Consider the following 14,643-nt stretch of genomic DNA (forward strand, 5'->3'; position numbering starts at 1 on the left):
GCCATACCCAAAAACAAACAGGAAGTCGGCCATCTTGGATCGAAAATGGTACTTTAGACGTTTTTAGACGCTGTTGTGTTATTCTACCATTAAAGCCGGGAAACTGGATACGTCGTTTTGTAGTATTTGTAGTTTTTTTCCACCTATTTTCAGTCTCTTGGCTAATGAAATGCATCAGAATGACAAAATGACCCCCCAAAAAAGACAGAGAAAGACACAAAATGACTAAAAAAAGACACAAAATTACTACATACAAAGACACAAAAAGACACAAAATGAGAATCCATGTGGGAGTGTCCCAATGCATCATGGGACTTTTCCAGAACTTATAAATCATGGTGAAGACGACTATAGCGGAGGGAGCTCAGATATAACAGCTATAAGCTCTCACATACTTTATGAATTTCATTTCTATCTGCTACAGAGGCTGAAAAATCTATTATTTAGTAGAAGAGTTGACACTTCTGTTGGATTTACAGGGAAACTTAATAAAATGGGTTAAATTGCCTGACTGTATGCTGAGATCTTTTCATGCTGGCCAGGATTTTCACAGTCCAGAACTACTTTGTGAGCCTCCTCTCCACTTGGTAACAGTATGCTAAATATTTCACCGAGTGGAGAAGACTGGAGGCCCTCTATAGGGACTCTTATCGACCTGTTTAGTTGAAAGAAATGCTCCATTATACTGTATATGTGCCCCTCCCTAACAAGTAAACACACTTTCCTCGCCCTCTTCTCTCAGATTCTTGACATGTGGATCTTATTGCTCACATCAGTGTCACGTCTTTTGATCCGTAGGAGTGTATGAAGACACGGCTAACATGTCTGACAATCAATTACATTTTGTTTTTTGTGATCAAGAAGCAATGGCAGGGGGAAGATAACAGCTCTGATTCAAGATCCAACTTACAGTGTTGTGAAAATACAGATAATGTTCAAATATTAATAATATAAATAATGAATGTGGTGCACTTGGTAGAGTCATATAAATAGAGAATCGTGAGCAGGCGGACCGGGTTCGAATCCGGCTCTGAACACTTTCCCTCTGTCTTCCCCTTTCACTCTGAACATCTTTCTATCAATAAAGCTATAAAATGCCCAAAAAATATCATTTAAATAAATACATAAATAATGGACGCAGGGTTCTGACTAACTGATTAACCCATTTACTCCTAAAACGGCTGTAAAAACTGCCTGTAAAACCTCTGATTGGTGATTTTAAAATCAGCCCCTAAAACCTGAAGTTTTTCTGTAAATCCAACAGAAGTGTCAACTCTTCTACTAAATAATAGATTTTTCAGCCTCTGTAGCAGCTAGAAATGAAATTCATAAAGTATCTGAGAGCTTATAGCTGTTATATCTGAGCTCCCTCCGCTATAGTCGTCTTCACCATGATTTATAAGTTCTGGAAAAGTCCCATGATGCATTGGGACACTCCCACATGGATTCTCATTTTTGGTCATTTTGTGTCTTTTTTTGGTCATTTTCTATCTTTTTGTGTCTTTTTTGAAGTCATTTTGTGTCTTTTTTAGTCATTTTGTGTCTTTTTTAGTCATTTTGTGTCTTATTTTTAGTCATTTTGTGTCTTTTTTAGTCATTTTGTGTCTTTTTGAAGTCATTTTGTGTCTTTTTTAGTCATTTTATGTCTTTTTGAAGTCATTTCGTGTCTATTTTAGTCATTTGGTGTCCTTTTTGGTGATGTTTTCAAAGAGACCGAAAATAAGTGGAAAAAACTACAAATACTACAAAACGACCTTTCTGCTTTCCCGGCTTTAATGGTAGAATAACACAACAGCGCCCAACAGGTTTTAATGGTAGAAATGTGGTAATGCTTTCCCGCATTAAATGGGTTAATCAGGTGTGAGATCATTGTTGTCAGTCACACCTGGATGAATCAGTTTGTCCAATAATGACAGACAGGAAACAAAGGAGCTGGCTGGAGTTCAGGAAGTGGTGCAGCTGTGCATGAAGCCAACTGTACTTTATAAGTGCTGATTTTAGCTTTTAGCTCTCTGTACACCTGTCTTAAAATGTAAGGGGTCGCCGGAAAATTTCCCTTATTTTCAAATCCAGAACGTGACAGGTATGAATATGTATTTTTTGATTTTGGGTTGAACTGTCTCTTTAACTGTCACTTTTTCAGCCAAAACAACAAATTACCTGATGGAACCTAACACCAGAAGCTAGAAGCCGTATTTGATGGACAGGGTCTTAAAAAACGATTAAAAAAAAATGCATTCTAAGAAAAACACTCTTTCTTTTGCTGCATCCTGCCAATATTATCAACATGTTTATCTCTCTGACTTATAAAAACTGAGACAAGCTGAGACAGCCACAGAGTTTGAAGGAACCGATCATTTCCTCATCTTATCAAGAACCCACAAAATAACTTTAATAAGTGCTTTCACTCTAAGAACCGCTCAATCAATGTCATGTGTTGTTGTCTTAGTCGTTTCTACACTTTGCTGACTCAGCAGCTGGTAACTTTCCATTCCTGAACAGCTCAAGCATGAATACAATGCAGGCCCATTAAAGTGAAGCGTAAAACATGTTTAAAGGTGTCTGAAGACTCACAGACATGTTTCTGGTTCATTTACATCTTATGTCGACTTTGGAAGACCACAAGAAAATAAAGTCTTTACCACAACGTCAAGAATAAACTGTCTTTGGTCTTTGTGGTGCAAACCAAAAGAAAAAAAATCCCCATCAGAAAAAAACCCCTTAACATTCATAGCACGCATAAAAAAATCCCCATTGATGCGACAAGTCGCCCTCTAAGTCCCCTGAGTTTAACTTCATACAGGCTTCTTTCACAATGAAAAGACAAGATTTACAAAAAGGACTTTTTGCATTTGAGTAAAATATAAAAAAGTGATTAAGCGCCACTGAACGACTGAAAAACACTTGGACGCCGTTTTGTTTTTTCCCGTTCTATTGGCTTGGCTGCTGGCAGCAGAAAAGTCGTAACTGATGAGAAAATTAATTTAAAAAATGCATTTTGTATGCATAGAATGCAATGGAAACAAATAGTTGGGTTAGCCTGCCAATGATGATCCGTCAAACAATCATTCAAGCAAGTCAGTCTACTTTAGTGATGGTACGGCTGGGCAACACGGACAAAATGATCTATCCTGATATAGGCTGTATATCTATAACGATACACATCACAATATAGCATGTTTTCTGATAATTCAATACACAAATTGTCTATTTGAAATTGGTAATAATTTTGTGTCTTTTTTGGTCATTTTGTGTCTTTTTAAAAATAATTTTGTGTCTTTTTTTGATAATTTTGTGTCTTTTTCGGGTCATTTTCTGTCTTTTTTAAATAATTTAGTTTTTTTCTGTCATTTTGTGTCTTTTTCGGGTCATTTTGTGTCTTTTTCGTGTCTTTTTTTGGTCATTTTGTGTCTTTTTTGAGGTAATTGTGTCTTTTTCGTGTCATTTTGTGTCTTTTTTTTTGGTAATTTTGTAATTTAGTGTCTTTTTTGTGTCATTTGATGCTGCCTCCAGCGGCCCCCAGGTAATTTGAGTTTCCCCTCAAAGCTGGAATAAACATAACATATAATAATAGAGTGGATAAAGTGCAGCTCTGACAGCACCTGGTGAAGGATTTGTGGACTGAATGTAACCTTTGGCTGAGAGAATGCAGCGCAGGATTAATTTCATCTGTGATCTGAGTATCTTTAGACATGAGCTCTGTGTCCAAATACCCACCGAGGTATTCTCTTTCATACAGGTGCAGCAGTGTGTGTTGGCACGGCTGCAGCTACAACACTCTTTCTACGAATACGCCTCCCACACACACCCACACACACACACCTCCTCATCTCCTGCCTCTCAGTACTTTTCCGTTCAGACTGACTCCTCTAGCCGTGTGGTTGCCTCCCCCTCCTCCTCCCTCCCCCTGCAACTTCTGCAGAGTGTTTACGGACGATATCATCTGCTATTAGCAGCGTTAATGGGAACTTTCACTACCTGTGTGTGTCTGTGCACATTCACACACTGTAAAAACATGTTAAAACTCTGTCAAATTGCATGAGAAATATAGGGCGTGAATTAAAAATTGTATTTCACCCTAGTAGATGCTTTTAATTACCGTAAATCAATAAAATAGCACAAAACTTTAACTTTTACTGCCATAAACTGTTAGAAACACACAGTTTTGCTGTAAAAATATAACATTTTCATGTAAAGTTAATGGAGAAATACCATGATGTGGTGTTTGTAGAAATTACAGTAAAACACTGTCAAATTGCATGAGAAATATAGGGCGTGAATAAAAAATTGGATATCACCGTAGTGTAGTAGACACTTTTAATTACCGTGAATCAAAAAAATAGCACAAAACTTTAACTTTTACTGTCATTAACAGTTGGAAACACACCATTTTGCTGCAAAAATACAACATTTTCATGTAAAGTTAATGGAGAAATACCATGATGTGGTGTTTGTAGAAATTACAGCAAAACACTGTCAAAATGCATTGGAAATATAGGGCATAAAATAAAAAATTGGATATCACCGTAGTAGACACTTTTAATTACCGTGAATCAAAGAATAGCACAAAACCTTAACTTTTACTGCCATAAACTGTAGGAAACACACAGTTCTGCTGTAAAAATATAACATTTTCATGTAAAGTTAATGGAGAAATACCATGATGTGGTGTTTGTAGAAATGACAGTAAAACACTGTCAAATTGCATCAAAAATAGGGCGTAAAAATGAAAAATTGGATATCACCGTAGTAGACACTTTTAATTACCGTAAATCAAAGAATAGCACAAAACTTTAACTTTTACTGCCATAAACTGTTGGAAACACACCATTCTGCTGCAAAAATATAACATTTCATGTAAAATGAATGGTAGAAATACCATGATGTGTGAATGAATGACACAATTACCCTAAAAATAACAGGTTTTTGCTGATATTTACATTAAATTTACAGCAGGAAACCCACTCACTGTCATTTTTACGGTGCAGTTCTAGGCTGCAGGTATTTTACCGTAAATCAAACAGATTATTTTTTACAGTGCACATGCTATGAGGCTCTTCAGCACCAGTGAAATGTGACCTCGCTACGCTGCAAACAAGCATGTTGTGTTTCACGGAGAGCAAAGAGAGAAAGAAAGACAGAAAGAGAGAGAGAGAGAGGACCAACAGAGAGATGATGATGATGATGATGATGATGATGAAAGCTGGCTGATCCCTCTCTTCTTCCCCTCCTGCTGCTTTTTATTAAACTAACTCTCTTCATATGGACAATTTAACATCTCTGCAGTTCATAGAAACCTCTCTGGAGCAGATCCAGCCTGACTTAGAGGAATTCTTGGAAATCCCTGAGTGACTTTAACAGGCTGGAGAACGAGTAAAACTACTGCAGCAGGAGTCGTACAGTAAACATGACAGTAATTATAGCTGCTGTGGGGGGGGAGGGGACACTGGGGGCTGATTTCAAGTCTAACTGGTGTTTGTGTCCATGTGTTACTGCAGGTCAGCTCTCTTTATCAGCCTTTCACTCTCAGGCTGCTTTTAGACCTTGAATCAAAGATTTCACTATCTGTGACGGAGGCAAAAAGGGCTTCAAGGGTTTGATGGATGCATCACAAGTTAATCAAATGCAAAGAGGAGTTATTAAAGTGATCTCCTGGTTCCTGTGAGGCTCTGGATGATGGTGATGTTGAGTGAGTCACTACTGATTAATCTGCTCTCGTCAACGATGATTAAAAGTGATTAAAAGTGATTAAAAGTGACAGTGACGGCTGTAAAGATGTGCAGCTGATAGGTGGAAATAACACGATGACAGAGAGGAAGTCAGGTGACCAGAGAGGAAAGTTTTTGTTCCACACGGAGAGAGAAGTGCTGGGAAACACCGCTGACAAGTTCATCTTTATGTTTTAAAAGCGACAAATCATTATTTTTGCATCATAAGTGGAGTAAAAAATAAAAACCAACCGCTGCATTCTCACTCAAAAACACATATTTCATACATTTTTTCCCCACAAAACAAAATAATAAGATTTAAAATGAAATTAAAAGACATTTTCATGCATCTACGCCAGTCTGACTGTGTGTGTCTCAGCCTGAACTACTTCTCTCAGAATGAATGTGTCGTGGAAAAATACAGGTTATCAAAACTATTGACAGAGAGAATCCAGCAAACAAAGACAGACAGCTGAAGAGAAACCACTAGAGCCCATTGGCTCCACCGCCGGGCCCCTCAGGGCTATTTCTAGCTCAGGCATGCACTCCCATGTCCTAATTTGACCAAATTAAATGAGCTTTTCATATAAAAACACACATACACATGTTGCATTTGCACATTAAAACACTTCTGCACAACTGGAGAGATTTATATCTAACAGCAAAGAGAAAAAAAACAGGAAAGTGAGCAGAGGAGAGAGAGAATAGAATGGTTGATACATACCTATAGAGTATGTCAGTTCTGTCAGTTCTGAGTGGTGGTGTGAAGAGGAAACAGAGGCTATTGCTCACAGGACAGGTGATACAATCAGTCCAGGTAGAGAACAGTTCATGCAGCTCATCCACAGAGCTGCTGAGGTGGAACAACAAAAATAATAAAGAAAGAGCCGAGAGATGGAGGAGACCAGAGCCGACAGGTGCTCTGAGTCTCACAGGCTGGTTTAAACTAAAGTGGTCAGTAGTGGAGAGGAAGAGGAGTCAGAGCTGATGAGGAAGGCTCAATGAGGAAGGACAGAACTCTCTAGAATGAGGAGTGAGTCTCCTCCTGGTTTTAAAGCTGACGGGGGGGCGGGGCAGCAGGAGGAAGCTGCCACCGCTCACAGCTGATTGGTGATTTACACACCGGAGCTCCTTCTGCAGCCAGTTAGCAGAGCCTCCTCCTCCTCCTCCTCCTCCTCCTCCTCCTCCTCCTCCTCCTCCTCCTCCTCCTCTGGTCCACGGCAGAATAACAGACACTTCACTGGCACCTCCTGCACAAACTCACATCTATAAAGTCACATTATGCCTCACATCAAGGGGATTAATGGTTATTTATTGTCTGATAAGATTCTTAGTCAGCATCTTTTATGTTTCACTTGTTTTCAGTGTTTTGGTCCTTAATTGTCTGAATAATAATAATAATATTACAGCTTGTTATTGAGGTTTTAGGACCTATGCTGGGTAAATACATGCTGGAAACTAGAATTTCAGAAGTTATAAAGCTGTTTCAGCAACACTTACAAGACACAAAAAGACACAAAATGACCAAAATAAAGACACAAAATAGCTAAAAAAGACACAACAACAGACACAAATGACAAAAAAAAGACACAAAATGACTAAAAAAAAAGACAAAATGACCCCAAAAGACACAAAATGACAAAAAAAAGACACAAAATGACAAAAAAAGACACGAAATGACTAAAAAAAGACACAAAATGACCAGAAAAAGACAAAAATGACAAAAAAAGACATAAAAATGACTAAAAAAGACACAAAATGATGAAAAGAAGACACAAAATGACTAAAAAAAAGACACAAAATGACAAAAAAAGACAAAATGACCAAAATAAAGACACAAAATGACCAGAAAAAAAACCACAAAATGATGATATTTGTGGGTTTGTTAAGATTAGATATTTTTACTGGTTTTGGAAAGTCTTGATGAGACAAATTTTCTTGTTCCATTGGCAGATAATTTTGCTATTTTTTAAAATACACCTCATTGTTGTACTTTTTTTCTTCTTTTTGAGAGGAGGCTTTTCGCTGTATTCAGCCAATAATCAACTGATTAACAACTCCTCCTTTATTCTAATCTTCCTTTCTTTGATTAAATCATCCCTCGTACTTTTAATCCTGTCTTCAACTCCATGGAGTCGTATAGGGATATTATGGCCATTACTGAATCCTTTTCATGTCTTTTTGTGTCTTTTTTGGTCATTTTGTGTCCTCTGTGTTGTTGTTTTTTTGGTCATTCTATCTTCTTATTTTGTGTCTTTTTTTAGTCATTTTGTGTCTTTTTTTGGTCATTTGTGTCTGTTGTGTCTTTTTTTTTATAGCTATTTTGTGTTATTTTTGTTTTAACTTATTTTGTGTGTTTTTTTCCGGTCATTTTGTGTCTTTTTTAGTCCTTTAGTCCAACATAAAATGTGATTTTGAATCTTTTTTTTTACTTCCAAAACACTATCATGCTCAATAAAGAATTGTAAATGTGTCAAATGTGACCAAATGAGTCAAATCTACCATATAAGAGGGTTCCATCCAGTTCTATCATTTGATACTAAATCTATTTGAGCTTGTCTCCAGTTTTACTTGGTATATCATCATCAAACTGAAACTGGCCTCATGGAGTTTACAGCCAGAACTTTAGAGGTAAATGTACAGTAGGGCTCCACGCTGCTTTGTTTTATACTCTGATGGAGGCAACAAGTCTGGATTATTGGGAGCTTTTGGAGACTTTAGAGGGTTAATAATGTCTTCATTAAGGTCCTCCGTCAGCTGTGTGTGTCTCACCTCGCTGTCAGATATCACAGCAGCAACACAAGAAGGAAAACATCTTCTCCAGGCTGTCCTTGTGTTTTTTTTCTTCTTCTCCAGTTTTATTGGTGCTGGTGTGTGAGTGTGGGGGCGTGTCCCGCTGCCTGCTTGCCCAGGACTTCCACAAAGCTTTGCTTGTTCTGTCCATATGGTTTAGTGTATCAAGTCTTTAGTAAATCACATGGGGAGAGCCATGCAGGCAGAAAAATAAGAATAATTAGGCATAAAGTGGGTCAAAAATAGACCCAAAATAAAAGTCTTGTGCTCATGTTTGCAGAGGAGCTCCCTATTTAATATAACCTTTCATTTTGGACATTCATTTATCAGAATCTTTATGTGTTTCAGCAACATTTTCACACAGTTTTCATATATTTTCAGCAACATTTTCACACATTTTCCTACAAAAACACGTCACATTGAAGAAACCTGACATGTGCATCCTGTACAGTATGAGTCCGCCTTTACAGTAAACAAAGATAAAGTACAAATGCAAATAAAGAATTGTTTGAATGACTAACAGAAACACATGTATAGAGTCGTCTTTATGAGCTGATAAACATCACAAGGTCAGAAAGCAGCATCCTGTTTTTTTACAGACCATTAAAAACTGGACCAGTTGTCCCCCTTGAGGAAATAATTTATTGTAATTAAATAGCAAAGAGAATTCCAATAGCATCCAGTGAAGTCATGTCCTGTCTGGAGATCCTCTCATCCTCCCTCACATACAAATATGAAGCAGCTTGATCCAGTTTCATTCCTCAGCTTGAATCAACAAAGAGATCAGCTGTGCAGCGCTGAGGCAACAGACCCCTGCCCCCTCTTCCTCCTCTTCCTCCTCTTCCTCCTCTTCCTCCTGCACCAGGACCCTCACCAACTACACTCTCACTGGGTGTGTGTGTGTGTGTGTTTATGGCATGTGAATGTGATATGACTAAAAAAAAGCCACAAATGACCAAAATAAAGACACAAAATGACTAAAAAAGGACACAAAATGACAAAAAAAACCTCACAAAATGACAAAAAAAAGACACAAAATGACCAAAAAAGACACAAAATGACAAAAAAAACTCACAAAATGACCAAAAAAGACACAAAATGACCAAAAAAGACACAAAATGACTAAAAAAGGACACAAAATGACCAGAAAAGACACAAAATGACTAAAAAAGGACACAAAATGACCAGAAAAGACACAAAATGACTAAGAAAGACACAAAATGACCAGAAAGACACAAAATGACCCAAAAAGACACAAAATGACTAAAAAAAACCCACAAAATGACTAAAAAAGACACAAAATGACTCAAAAAAGACACAAAATGACTAGAAAAGGACACAAAATGACCAAAAAAGAAACAAAATGACCAAAATAAAGACACAACAACAGACACAAATGACCAAAAAAGACACAAAATGACTAAAAAAAGACACAAAGTCACTAAAAAAGACACAAAATGACAAAAAAAAGACACAAAATGACCAAAAAAAGGAATCAATAGTTTTATGATCAATGAAACAATAGAAGTGTGTATTGTTGTGTAGTGTGTATGTAATTAACTAGAACATTGTACAACAGACCCCTGCCCCCTCTTCCTGCACCAGGACCCTCAGGAACTACACTCTCACTGTGTGTGTGTGTGTGTGTGTGTGTGTGTGCGTGTGCGTGTGTGTGTGTGTGTGTGTGTGTGTGCGTGTGTTTATGGCATGTGAATGTGATATGATAAGTCACCTCTCTGTTACACTCTGGCGTTACATCATGTACATGGCGTTACATTTTATTTCGACGCATCATTTAAAAACAGAGACAGTGAACACGTGCAGGGTTGCAGCAACCAGGATGGTTGGGGATTAAATTGCTGTTAAAGTTGCTGGATGACTCACCAGCAGACGTTTCCTCTCACCCCCTGTACAACCAGCACAGAGAACTGCTGCCTTCGTTCATTTGCACCTGATTTTGTTGTGATAAATGCAGGATCTTCTTCTCTTTGTTCACCAGATCAGTTTTGCATTGAAGTGAATGGGACGACCGACAAAAAATGAGCGAAAAACAACAATAATTGGAGATTTTTAAAGGTCTACTTCTCCGACATAATTTCACCTAGAGACTCCATTTAAACTTTAAACAGTAGACACAAGTCTTGTGTATCGGTGTATTAATCCACGTTTCGATAGGTCATATAGTTTTTTATCAATCCCTGTTCAATGACCATGATCATTTTTGGAGAAATTCTGAGATTATAATGGGTGTGTATTGCACGAAATGTTCGTGTCACAGTGTGTGACATCATCGCTCAGAGTGTAGAGGGAGAGGTAAAACTGTCAAAAAATAAATTTGAAAACTGCGCTTCAGGCCGCAAATTCCACTCTACAGAAATAATTTATACATAGAAACGTAGGAAAATGAGTCTTCTCCCTCACAATCCTCTGGTAAAGCTGTCAGAGTTATAGTTTGGGCGTAGGACGCACAGATGATCCACCAACACCACCAACAGCCTCATTGGCTCCCATATTAAAAACGCAGGAAGATTTCTGAAAAAAGGAAGAACAGTTTTTTTAGATCGCTCTAACAAAGCTATTTTTTTATTTTTCTTTAAAAAAATCATATGTAGACGTTCAGGAAGAACTCAGGACGCTCAAAGTGAAGTCGGATCAATGATAGGTATTATGGTTTTGCCAAAAATGCTTTCTGTTCGAGGCCAGAAATTCCAGTCTGTCCACCTCTGGCTGCTGTCACTGTGCCGGAACATTAACAGCTGCAGTTAATTCTGTTGATTGCTTTGATCTTTGATGTGATTACAGTTACAGATACACACACACACACGCACTAAAGTGCGCACACTCCTCACACATGCATAAACATGCTTCATACACGCACACACAGGTAACTTTATGTGATTTTAATTACACACACACACACACACACACACACACGGACACACACACATATTTTGAGGTTAAAGGGCATAGTTATAAATCTCTGAAGAATCTCATCATAGTGTACACACACCGGCAGTAGCCCCTGTGGCCCTTTCAGAATTTCCCCAGAGGAAATTTTCTAGTTATAAATGTGATATGGAATTAGACCATATCACATATATCGATATAGTTCAGATTTCTTTCTTTCTTTATATATAAATGCTGCCCTTACTACTACTACTACTACTGATTGATTGAGAATTTATTTGAACACAAAATAAAAGATAAAAGAAGTCATTTATTTAATATCGAGTCCAAGTCTGAGTCGTCAGTGTGCAAGTTGAAGTCATCTTGCACCAGAATGCACAAGTCTGCATCCGAGTCATCCGAGTCATCCGAGTCTGCATCCAGGACTGGAGGACTCCAACAACAACACTACTGCCTCCGTCTGGACTCTAAATGTATCATGTCTTCATGTTAAATCTGGACCTGTAAAGTAACTAAAGCTGTCAGATAAATATAGTGGAGTAGAAGTATACATTTACAAATGTGGAAATACTCAAGTCAAGTACAAGTACCTCAAAATTGTGTTTAAGTAAATGTACTTAGTTACTTTCCACCACTGTTGACCTGTTCTGTCTGTTGGCTACTAACTGCTTTAACCTTGATGAGAAAGAGATGGTTAACTCTATGGAGTCTTATAGGGCTTTTTTAGTCATTTTGTGTATCTTTTGGTCATTTTGTGTCTTTTTTAGTCCTTTAGTCCAACATAAAATGTGATTTTGAATCTTTTTTTTACTTTCAAAACACTATCATGCTCAATAAAGAATTGTAAATGTGTCAAATGTGACCAAAGGTGTCAAATCTACCATATAAGAGGGTTCCATCCAGTTCTATCATTTGATACTAAATCTATTTGAGCTTGTCTCCAGTTTTACTTGGTATATCATCATCAAACTGAAACTGGCCTCATGGAGTTTACAGCCAGAACTTTTCCTCGGTCTGGAACCAGAAGCTGAGGAACTGGAGGCCAGATCCAGAATCTCCCAGTGAGGGAGGAAGAGTAGACGAGCTTCCAGTGTCTCCTCAAACCATAAAATACTCAGAGCAGAATACTTTTAAATGCCTGCATGTCTTTTTGTGTCTTTTTTGGTCATTTTGTGTCTTTTTTTAGTCATTTTGTGTCTTTTTTGGTCATTTTTTTGGTCATTTTGTGTCTTTTTTGGTAATTTTTTTGTCTCTAACGGCCATTTTGTGTCTTTTTTTGGTAATTTTGTGTCTTTTTTGGTCATTTTGTGTCTTTTTTGGTCATTTTTTGGTCATGTTGTGTCTTTTTTTGGTCATTTTTTGTCTTTTTGGTCATTTTGTGTCTTTTTTTGGTCATTTTGTGTCTTTTTTGGTCATTTTTTGGTCTTTTTTGGTCATTTTGTGTATTTTTTTTGTCATTTTGTGTCTTTTTTTTGGTCATTTTGTGTCTTTTTGGTCATTTTGTGTCTTCTCAAACGATAAAATACTCATAGCAGAGTATTTTTAAATGCACAAAAACTTAGGCTGCTTGCAGCGTTGTAAGGGGGCGGGGCCTGTTCAGAGCATGTGGTGATTATTCGAACCCGGCACGTGGCAATTGCTTTAGGCCAAGAAAAAAATAAAATGTTTACAGCGCTGATGACAGGCATCTTCATTCCTGATGACAGCTCTACAGATATGTGACAGCCAAACAAACCAAACAAACAGATTCCTTCCTTTACAGTGAGATAATGCTGCTGCATATTTACAGAGTGGCATCATCTCTACACGTAACAGGATGTGGTGGCAGGAGCACAAAGCATTCCAGAGATACAACATTTTATCTGGTAAATCTGCACACGACAGTTTAGAAAACTTTGACAGCCAGTTATAGCAAAATATGCCCTGTTTATCCTGCTGCCCCCGCGACCCGGCCCCGGATAAGCGGAGGGAAATGCATGGATGGATCTCAGCCCATGAAACCCAGATAAAAAATTATTTAGCAAAATGTTAATTTACTTGTAAAAGTGCCACCATGAGGCCAAATGGCATCATCGTCAACGCTGCACTCACGCAGGCATTTCACACTGAAAACAAGTGAAACACTCGAACATTTTGTGTCTTTTTTTAGTCATTTTGTGTCTTTTTTTGGTAATTTTGCTTCTTTTTTAGTCATTTTGTGTCTTTTATTAGTCATTTTGTTTCTTTTTTGGCCATTTTGTGTCTTTTCTGGTCATGTTGTGTCTTTTTTTAGTCATTTTGTGTCTTTTTTTGGTAATTTTGTGTCTTTTTTGGTAATTTTGTTTCTTTTTTAGTCATTTTGTGTCTTTTTGTGTCTTTTTTTGGTCATTTTGTGTCTTTTTTTTGCAATTTTGTGTCTTTTTTTAGTCATTTTGTGTCTTTTTTTGGTAATTTTGTGTCTTTTCTGGTAATTTTGTGTCTTTTTTTAGTCAGTTTGTGTCTTTTTTGTCATTTTGTTTCTTTTTTAGTCATTTTGTGTCTTTTCTGGTAATTTTGTGTCTTTTTTTAGTCATTTTGTGTCTTTTTTTTGTCATTTTGTTTCTTTTTTAGTCATTTTGTGTCTTTTCTGGTCATTTTGTGTCTTTTTTTTAGCAATTTTGTGTCTTTATTTTGGTCATTTTGTGTCTTTTTTTAGTCATTTTGTGTCTGTTTGTGTCTTGTAAGTAAGTGTTGATGAAACAGCTTTGTAACTTTTAATATTCTAGTTTCCAGCATGTTTTTACTCAGTATCGGTCATCAAATCTCAGTAACAAGCTGCAATATCTTTATTTAGATCATTAAGGACCAAAACACTTCAAACAAGTGAAACAGTCGAAACTAAAAGATGCTGACTAAGAAGAACTCTCTGATCAGACAAAGAAGAAGCAGATATCCCTGTCTATGTCACATATTTCATCTGACTTAGATTTCAGTTTTTTGCAGCAGCTGTGGTTGCCAGAACTTCACCGTAATAAATACAGTGCAACTTTTTCACCATCAGGCCAAATCACATCATTGTCAACGCTGCACTCTGTTGGATTCCAAACATTTCTCCTGCCAAACACACACACACACACACACACACACACACACACACCTTGATTTACAGGAACAAGCGTCTTACATAATGCATACAGCAGAAAGCATGACAAAAAAATGCATGCATGTAAAATTAAGAATGGGAACTAGTGTAATACCTGTTGATGCTGTCAGGTCG

At 37.4% G+C, this 14,643-nt stretch overlaps 1 protein-coding gene across 1 annotated transcript in view; it reads right to left on the bottom strand.

The window, feature by feature from the left end:
- The window catches only part of LOC131979737 (high affinity choline transporter 1-like), a 36,599-nt gene extending 29,730 nt beyond the window's left edge, over positions 1-6,869 (bottom strand). Inside the window, exon 1 of the mRNA XM_059343737.1 lies at positions 6,433-6,869. The gene's annotated coding sequence lies outside the window, so the exon portion shown is untranslated. The remainder of the gene's footprint in view (positions 1-6,432) is intronic.
- Between the last annotated feature and the right edge of the window lie 7,774 nt (positions 6,870-14,643).

Source organism: Centropristis striata, chromosome 1 (assembly GCF_030273125.1).
Source record: "Centropristis striata isolate RG_2023a ecotype Rhode Island chromosome 1, C.striata_1.0, whole genome shotgun sequence".
NCBI classification, from domain to species: domain Eukaryota; kingdom Metazoa; phylum Chordata; class Actinopteri; order Perciformes; family Serranidae; genus Centropristis; species Centropristis striata.